This window comes from Bombina bombina, unplaced genomic scaffold (genome assembly GCF_027579735.1).
Source record: "Bombina bombina isolate aBomBom1 unplaced genomic scaffold, aBomBom1.pri scaffold_760, whole genome shotgun sequence".
NCBI lineage: Eukaryota > Metazoa > Chordata > Amphibia > Anura > Bombinatoridae > Bombina > Bombina bombina.
In genome coordinates this window covers 57,569-65,792 of record NW_026510940.1, presented here as the reverse complement: position 1 = coordinate 65,792, position 8,224 = coordinate 57,569, and positions in this window count along the sequence as shown.

Here is an 8,224-nt window from a genome sequence, read left to right as displayed (position 1 = left end):
GTTCCAACTGTGGAACTGGATGGATCACTCCCATTATTAGGAGGTCTTGCACACAGCGTAAGAATGCCTCTTTCTTTATCTGGTTTACAGATAATCTCGAAAGGTGAAATCTCCCTTGTGGGGGGGAAGCTTTGAAGTCCAGAAGATATCCCTGAGATATGATCTCCAACGCCCAGGGATCCTGAACATCTCTTGCCCACGCCTGGGCGAAGAGAGAAAGTCTGCCCCCTACTAGATCCATTGCCGGATAGGGGGCCGTTCCTTCATGCTGTCTTAGAGGCAGCAGCAGGCTTTCTGGCCTGCTTGCCTTTGCTCCAGGCCTGGTTAGATTTCCAGGCCGGCTTGGATTGCGCAAAAGTTCCCTCTTGTTTTGTAGCAGAGGAAGTTGGCACGAAAATTAGACTGTTTGGCCCTTGATTTGGCCCTGTCCTGAGGAAGGGTATGACCCTTACCTCCAGTAATGTCAGCAATAATTTCCTTCAAACCAGGCCCGAATAGGGTCTGCCCCTTGAAGGGAATGTTAAATAATTTAGACTTTGAAGTCACGTCAGCTGACCAAGATTTAAGCCATAGCGCCCTATGCGCCTGGATGGCGAATACAGAATTCTTAGCCGTTAGTTTAGTCAAATGAACAATGGCATCAGAAACAAAAGAATTAGCTAGCTTAAGTGTTCTAAGCTTGTCAAGTATTTCAGTCAATGGAGTAGCTGTCTGAAAAGGCCTCTTCCAGAGACTCAAACCAGAACCCCGCAGCAGCAGTGACAGGAGCAATGCATGCAAGGGGCTGCAGGATAAAACCTTGTTGAATAAACATTTTCTTAAGGTAACCTTCTAATTTTTTATCCATTAGATCTGAAAAAGCACAACTGTCCTCAACAGGGATAGTGGTACGCTTTGCTAAAGTAGAAACTGCTCCCTCCACCTTAGGGACCGTCTGCCATAAGTCCCGTGTGGTGGCGTCTATTGGAAACATTTTTCTAAAAATAGGAGGGGGGGGGGAACGGCACACCGGGTCTGTCCCACTCCTTAGTAATAATTTCTGTAAACCTTTTAGGTATTGGAAAAATGTCAGTACACACCGGCACCGCGTAGTATTTATCCAGTCTACACAATTTCTCTGGCACTGCAATTGTGTCACAGTCATTCAGAGCAGCTAAAACCTCTCCAAGCAACACCCGGAGGTTCTCAAGCTTAAATTTAAAAGTAGACATATCTGAATCAGGTTTCCCCGAGTCAGAGACGTCACCCACAGACTGAAGCTCTTCCTCAGCTTCTGCATATTGTGACGCAGTATCAGACATGGGCCTTAAAACATCTGCGCGCTCTGTATTACGTCTAACCCCAGAGCTATTGCGCTTTCCTCTGAATTCAGGCAGTCTGGCTAATACCGCTGACAGGGTATTATCCATGATTGCCGCCATGTCCTGCAAAGTAATCACTATGGGCGTCTTCGATGTACTTGACGCCATTTTAGCGTGAGTCCCTTGAGCGGGAGTCAAAGGGTCCGACACGTGGGGAGAGTTAGTCGGCATAACTTCCCCCTCGTCAGAATCCTCTGGTGATAATTCTTTTAAAGATAACAGCTGATCTTTATTGTTTAAAGTGAAATCAATACATTTAGTACACATTCTCCTATGGGGTTCCACCATGGCTTTTAAACATAATGAACAAGGAGTTTCCTCTATGTCAGACATGTTTATACAGACTAGCAATGAGACTAGCAAGCTTGGAAAACACTTTAAATCAAGTTAACAAGCAATATAAAAAAAGCGTTACTGTGCCTTTAACCCTTTAATGACAACTGACGTACCAGGTACGTCATGCATTAACAAGCAGTTAATGACAATAGACGTACCTGGTACGTCAGTTGTCTAACAGAGTGCTGGAAGCGATTGCGATCACTTCCAGCAGCTCTGAGGGTATTGCAGTGATGCCTCGATATGGAGGCATCCTGCAATACCCCTTTAGAAGCCTCCGATGCAAAGAGAGCCACTCTGTGGCCCTCTCTGCACCGGAGCGTCGTTGGTGGATGGGAGCAAGGCAGTGAGGTGGGTGGGCGGCCTGCCAAGGGCCTGTGATGTGGAGGGGGGCGGGATCGGAGGCCGGATCGGAGGCGGCAGTGTCCGGGGGCGCGCACGGACGCGCGCGCGTGCACGGGGGCGGCAGGTGGGCACGTGCACGGGGCGGGAGCGGGTGGGAACTGCTACACTACAGAAACATATCATTCAAAATTGGGAGAAAAGGGGGGGGATTTTAATGTAATCATCAATTGAAGGGTTCTGGGAGGGAGGGGGGGGGGAAGCTACACTACAGAAAATGGCAAAAAAGGCCAAAAAATAATAAAAGCACATTTTTTTTAATAAACTGGGTACTGGCAGACAGCTGCCAGTACCCAAGATGGCGCCCATTAAGTTAGAGGGGGAGGGTTAGAGAACTGTTTGATGGGGGATCCGTGAGGTTGGGGGCTAAGGGGGGATTTTATACAGCAGCATATGTAAATATGCTATATAAAAAAAACAAAAAAACACCAAATATACCTTTTATTTTAGTACTGGCAGACTTTCTGCCAGTACTTAAGATGGCGGGAACAATTGTGGGGTGGGGGAGGGAAGAGAGCTGTTTGGGAGGGATCAGGGGGTCTGATGTTTCAGGTGGGAGGCTGATCTCTACACTAAAGCTAAAATTAACCCTGCAAGCTTCCTAATTAACCCCTTTACTGCTAGCCATAATACACGTGTGATGCGCAGCGGAATTTAGTGGCCTTCTAATTACCAAAAAACAACACCAAAGCCATATATGTCTGCTATTTCTGAACAAAGGGGATCCCAGAGAAGCATTTACAACCATTTGTGCCATAATTTCACAAGCTGTTTGTAAATAATTTCAGTAAGAAACCAAAAATTGAGAAAAATGTAAAGTTTTTTTTTTATTTGAACGTATTTGGCGGTGAAATGGTGGCATGAAATATACCAAAATGTGCCTAGATCAATACTTTGGGTTGTTTACTACACTACACTAAAGCTAAAATTACCCCAAAAAGCTCCCTACATGCTCCCTAATTAACCCCTTCACTGCTGCGCATAATACACGTATGTGCGCAGTGGCATTTAGCGGCCTTCTAATTACCAAAAAGCAACGCCAAAGCCATATATGTCTGCTATTTCTGAACAAAGGGGATGCCAGAGGAGCATTTACAACCATTTTTGCCATAATTGCACAAGCTGTTTGTAAACAATTTCAATGAGAAACCGAACGTTTGTGAAAAAATTTGTGAAAAAGTGAACGATTTTTTGTATTTGATTGCATTTGGCGGTGAAATAGTGGCATGAACTATACCAAAATGGGCCTAGATCAATACTTTGGGATGTCTTCTAAAAAAAATATATATATGTCAAGGGATATTCAGAGATTCCTGAAAGATATCAGTGTCCCAATGTAACTAGCACTAATTTTGAAAAAAAGTGGTTTGGAAATAGCAAAGTGCTACATGTATTTATTGCCCTATAACTTGCACAAAAAGCAAAGAACATGTAAACATTGGGTATTTCTAAACTCAGGACAAAATTTAGAAACTATTTAGCATGGGTGTTTTTTGGTGGTTGCAGATGTGTAACAGATTTTGGGACTAAAAGTTAAAAAAAAGTGTTTTTTTCCATTTTTTCCTCATATTTTATATTTTTTTTTATAGTAAATTAGAATATATGATGAAAATAATGCTATCTTTAGAAATTCCATTTAATGGCGAGAAAAACGGTATATAATATGTGTGGGTACAGTAAATGAGTAAGAGGAAAATTACAGCTAAACACAAACACCGCAAAAATGTAAAAATAGCCTTTGTCACAAACGGACAGAAAATTGAAAAGTAATGTGGTCATTAAGGGGTTAAGAGAAACAAATTTTGCCAAAATTTGAAATAACAGTGAAAAAAGGCAGTTAACTAACAACATTTTTACAGTGTATGTAACAAGTTAGCAGAGCATTGCACCCACTTGCAAATGGATGATTAACCCCTTAATACAAAAAACAGATTAACAAAACGAAAAATATGTTTTTTAAACAGTCATAACAACTGCCACAGCTCCTACTTTTGAAGCCTTTTGAGCCCTTCAGAGATGTCCTATAGCATGCAGGGGACTGCTGAGGGAAGCTGAATGTCACAGTTTGTAATTTTAACTGCACCAACTGTAACTTTTATACTATAACAGTGGAAAGCCTCAGGAAACTGTTTCTATGCAAAAATAAAGCCAGCCATGTGGAAAAAACTAGGCCCCAATAAGTTTTATCACCAAAGCATATATAAAAACGATTAAACATGCCAGCAAACGTTTTATATTGCACATTAATCAGAGTATATACCTCTGATAGCAAGCCTGATACTAGTCGCTATAAAATCACTTTATTTAGGCTTTAACTTACATTAATCCGGTATCAGCAGCATTTTCTAGCAAATTCCATCCCTAGAAAAACTTAACTGCACATACCTTATTGCAGGATACCCTGCACGCCATTCTCCCTCTGAAGTTACCTCACTCCTCAGACATATGTGAGAACGGCAGTGGATCTTAGTTACTTCTGCTAAGATCATAGAAAAACGCAGGCAGATTCTTCTTCTAAATGTTGCCTGAGATAAAATAGTACACTCCGGTACCATTTAAAAACAATAAACTTTTGATTGAAGAAAAAACTAACTATATTTTACCACTTTCCTCTAACTACCTCCAGCTATGTTGAGAGCTTGCAAGAGAATGACTGGATATGGCAGTTAGGGGAGGAGCTATATAGCAGCTCTGCTGTGGGTGATCCTCTTGCAACTTCCTGTTGGGAAGGAGAATATCCCACAAGTAATGGATGATCCGTGGACTGGATACACCTAACAAGAGAAAAACAAAATTTATGCTTACCTGATAAATTTATTTATCTTGTGGTGTATCCAGTCCACGGATCATCCATTACTTGTGGGATATTCTCCTTCCCAACAGGAAGCTGCAAGAGGATCACCCACAGCAGAGCTGTCTATATAGCTCCTCCTCTAACTGCCACTACCAGTCATTTGACCGAAGACAAGCAAGAGAAAGGAGAAACCATAGGGTGCAGTGGTGACTGTAGTTTAAAAATAAAACACACCTGCCTTAAAATGACAGGGCGGGCCGTGGACTGGATACACCACAAGAGAAATAAATTTATCAGGTAAGCATAAATTTTGTTTTCTCTTGTAAGGTGTATCCAGTCCACGGATCATCCATTACTTGTGGGATACCAATACCAAAGCTATATAACACGGATGAAGGGAGGGACAAGGCAGGTGCTTAAACGGAAGGCACCACTGCCTGCAAAACCTTTCTCCCAAAAATAGCCTCCGAAGAAGCAAAAGTATCAAATTTATAGAATTTTGAAAAAGTATGAAGCGAAGACCAAGTCGCCGCCTTACAAATCTGTTCAACAGAAGCCTCATTCTTAAAAGCCCATGTGGAAGCTACCGCTCTAGTAGAATGAGTTGTAATCCTTTCAGGAGGCTGCTGGCCATCAGTCTCATAAGCTAAGCGTATTATACTCCTTAGCCAAAAAGAAAGAGAAGTTACTGAAGCCTTTTGGCCTCTCCTCTGTCCAGAATAGACAACAAACAATGCAGATGTTTGACGAAAATCTTTAGTAGCTTGTAAATAAAACTTTAAAGCACGAACCACGTCAAGATTGTGTAAAAGACATTCCTTCTTTGAAGAAGGATTAGGACACAGTGATGGTACAACAATCTCCTGATTGATATTTTTATTAGATACCACCTTAGGTAGAAAACCAGGTTTGGTACGTAACACTACCTTATCGGAATGAAAATGAGATAAGGAGAATCACATTGTAAAGCAGATAACTCCAAAACTCTTCGAGCCGAGGAGATAGCTACTAAAAACAAAAATTTCCAAGATAAGAACTTAATATCTATGGAATGCAAAGGTTCAAACGGAACCCCTTGAAGAACCTTAAGAACTAAATTTAAACTCCAAGGCGGAGCAACAGGTTTAAACACAGGCTTAATTTTGACTAAAGCCTGACAAAACGCCTGCACGTCTGGAACCTCAGCCATACGTTTGTGCAAAAGAATAGACAGAGCAGAAATCTGTCCCTTTAAGGAACTTGCTGACAAACCCTTCTCCAATCCATCTTGGAGAAAAGATAATATCCTAGGAATCCTGACCTTACTCCATGAGTAACCCTTGGATTCACACCAATGAAGATATTTACACCATATCTTATGATAGATTTTCCTGGTGACAGGCTTTTGCGCCTGTATTAAGGTATCAATGACCGACTCTGAGAAACCACGCTTTAATAAAATCAAGCGTTTATTCTCCAAGCAGTCAGCCGCAGAGAAATTAGATTTGGATGGTTGAAAGGACCCTGAAGTAGAAGGTCTAGTCTCAGAGGCAGAGTCCATGGTGGAAAGGATGACATGTCCACCAGATCTGCATACCAAGTCCTGCATGGCCACGCAGGTGATATCAAAATCAATGATGCTCTCTCCTGCTTGACCTTGGCAATCAGACGAGGGAGCAGAGGAAACGGTGGAAACACATAAGTCAGGTTGAAGGACCAAGGCGCTGCCTTGGGATCCCTGGACATGGATCCATAACAAGGAAGCTTGGTGTTCTGGCGAGACGCCATGAGATCCAGTTCTGGTTTGCCCCAACATTGAATCAACTGTGCAAACACCTCCGGATGGAGCTCCCACTCCCCCGGATGAAAAGTCTGTCGACTTAGAAAATCCGCCTCCCAGTTCTCTACTCCTGGGATATGGATAGCTGATAGGTGGCAAGAGTGAATCTCTGCCCAACGAATTATCTTTGAAACCTCCAACATCGCTAGGGAACTCCTTGTTCCCCCTTGATGGTTGATGTAAGCTACAGTCGTGATGTTGTCCGACTGAAATCTGATGAACCTCACTGCCGCTAGCTGAGGCCAAGTCTGAAGAGCATTAAATATCGCTATTAGTTCCAGAATGTTTATCGGAAGGAGAGCCTCCTCCTGAGTCCATGACCCCTGAGCCTTCAGAGAGTTCCAAACTGCCCCCCCAGCCCAGAAGGCTGGCATCTGTTGTTACTATTGTCCAATCTGGCCTGCGGAAGGTCATACCTTTGGACAGATGGACACGAGATAGCCACCAGAGAAGAGAATCCCTGGTCTCTTGATCCAGATTTAGTAGAGGGGACAAATCTGTGTAATCACCATTCCACTGACTGAGCATGCAGACTTGCAGCGGTCTGAGATGTAGGCGGGCAAACGGAACTATGTCCATTGCTGCTACCATTAAGCCGATTACTTCCATACACTGAGCCACCGAAGGGCGAGAAGTAGAATAAAGAACACGGCAGGAATTTAGAAGTTTTGACAGCCTGGCCTCTGTCAGGTAAATCCTCATTTCTACAGAATCTATCAGAGTTCCCAGGAAGGAAACTCTTGTGAGAGGGGATAGAGAACTCTTCTTTTTGTTCACTTTCCACCCATGTGACCTCAGGAATGGCAGAACAATGTCCGTATGGGACTTGGCAATTTGGAAATTCGACGCCTGTATCAGAATGTCGTCTAAGTAAGGGACTACTGCTATGCCCCGCGGCCTTAGGACCACCAGAAGTGACCCCAGAACCTTCATAAAGATTCTTGGTGCCGTAGCTAACCCAAAGGGAAGAGCCACAAACTGGTAATGCCTGTCTAGGAAGGCGAACCTGAGAAACAGATGATGATCTTTGTGTATCGGAATGTGAAGATAAGCATCCTTTAAGTCCACTGTAGTCATATATTGACCCTCCTGGATCATAGGTAGGATGGTTTTAATAGTCTCCATCTTGGAAAATGGGACCCTGAGAAATTTGTTTAGGATCTTGAGATCTAAGATTGGTCTGAAGGTTCCCTCTTTCTTGGGAACCACAAATAGATTTGAATAGAATCCTTGCCCCTGTTCCTCCTTTGGAACTGGGTGGATCACTCCCATAACTAGGAAGTCTTGAACACAATGTAAGAATGCCTCTCTCTTTATCTGGTCTGCAGATAATTGTGAAAGGTGAAATCTTCCTTTTGGGGAAGAAGCTTTGAAGTCCAGAAGATATCCCTGGGACACAATTTCCAATGCCCAGGGATCCTGGACGTCTCTTGCCCAAGCCTGGGCAAAGAGAGAAAGTCCGGATCGGGGGCCAATCTGTCTTAGAGGCAGCAGCAGGCTTCTTGGCCTGTT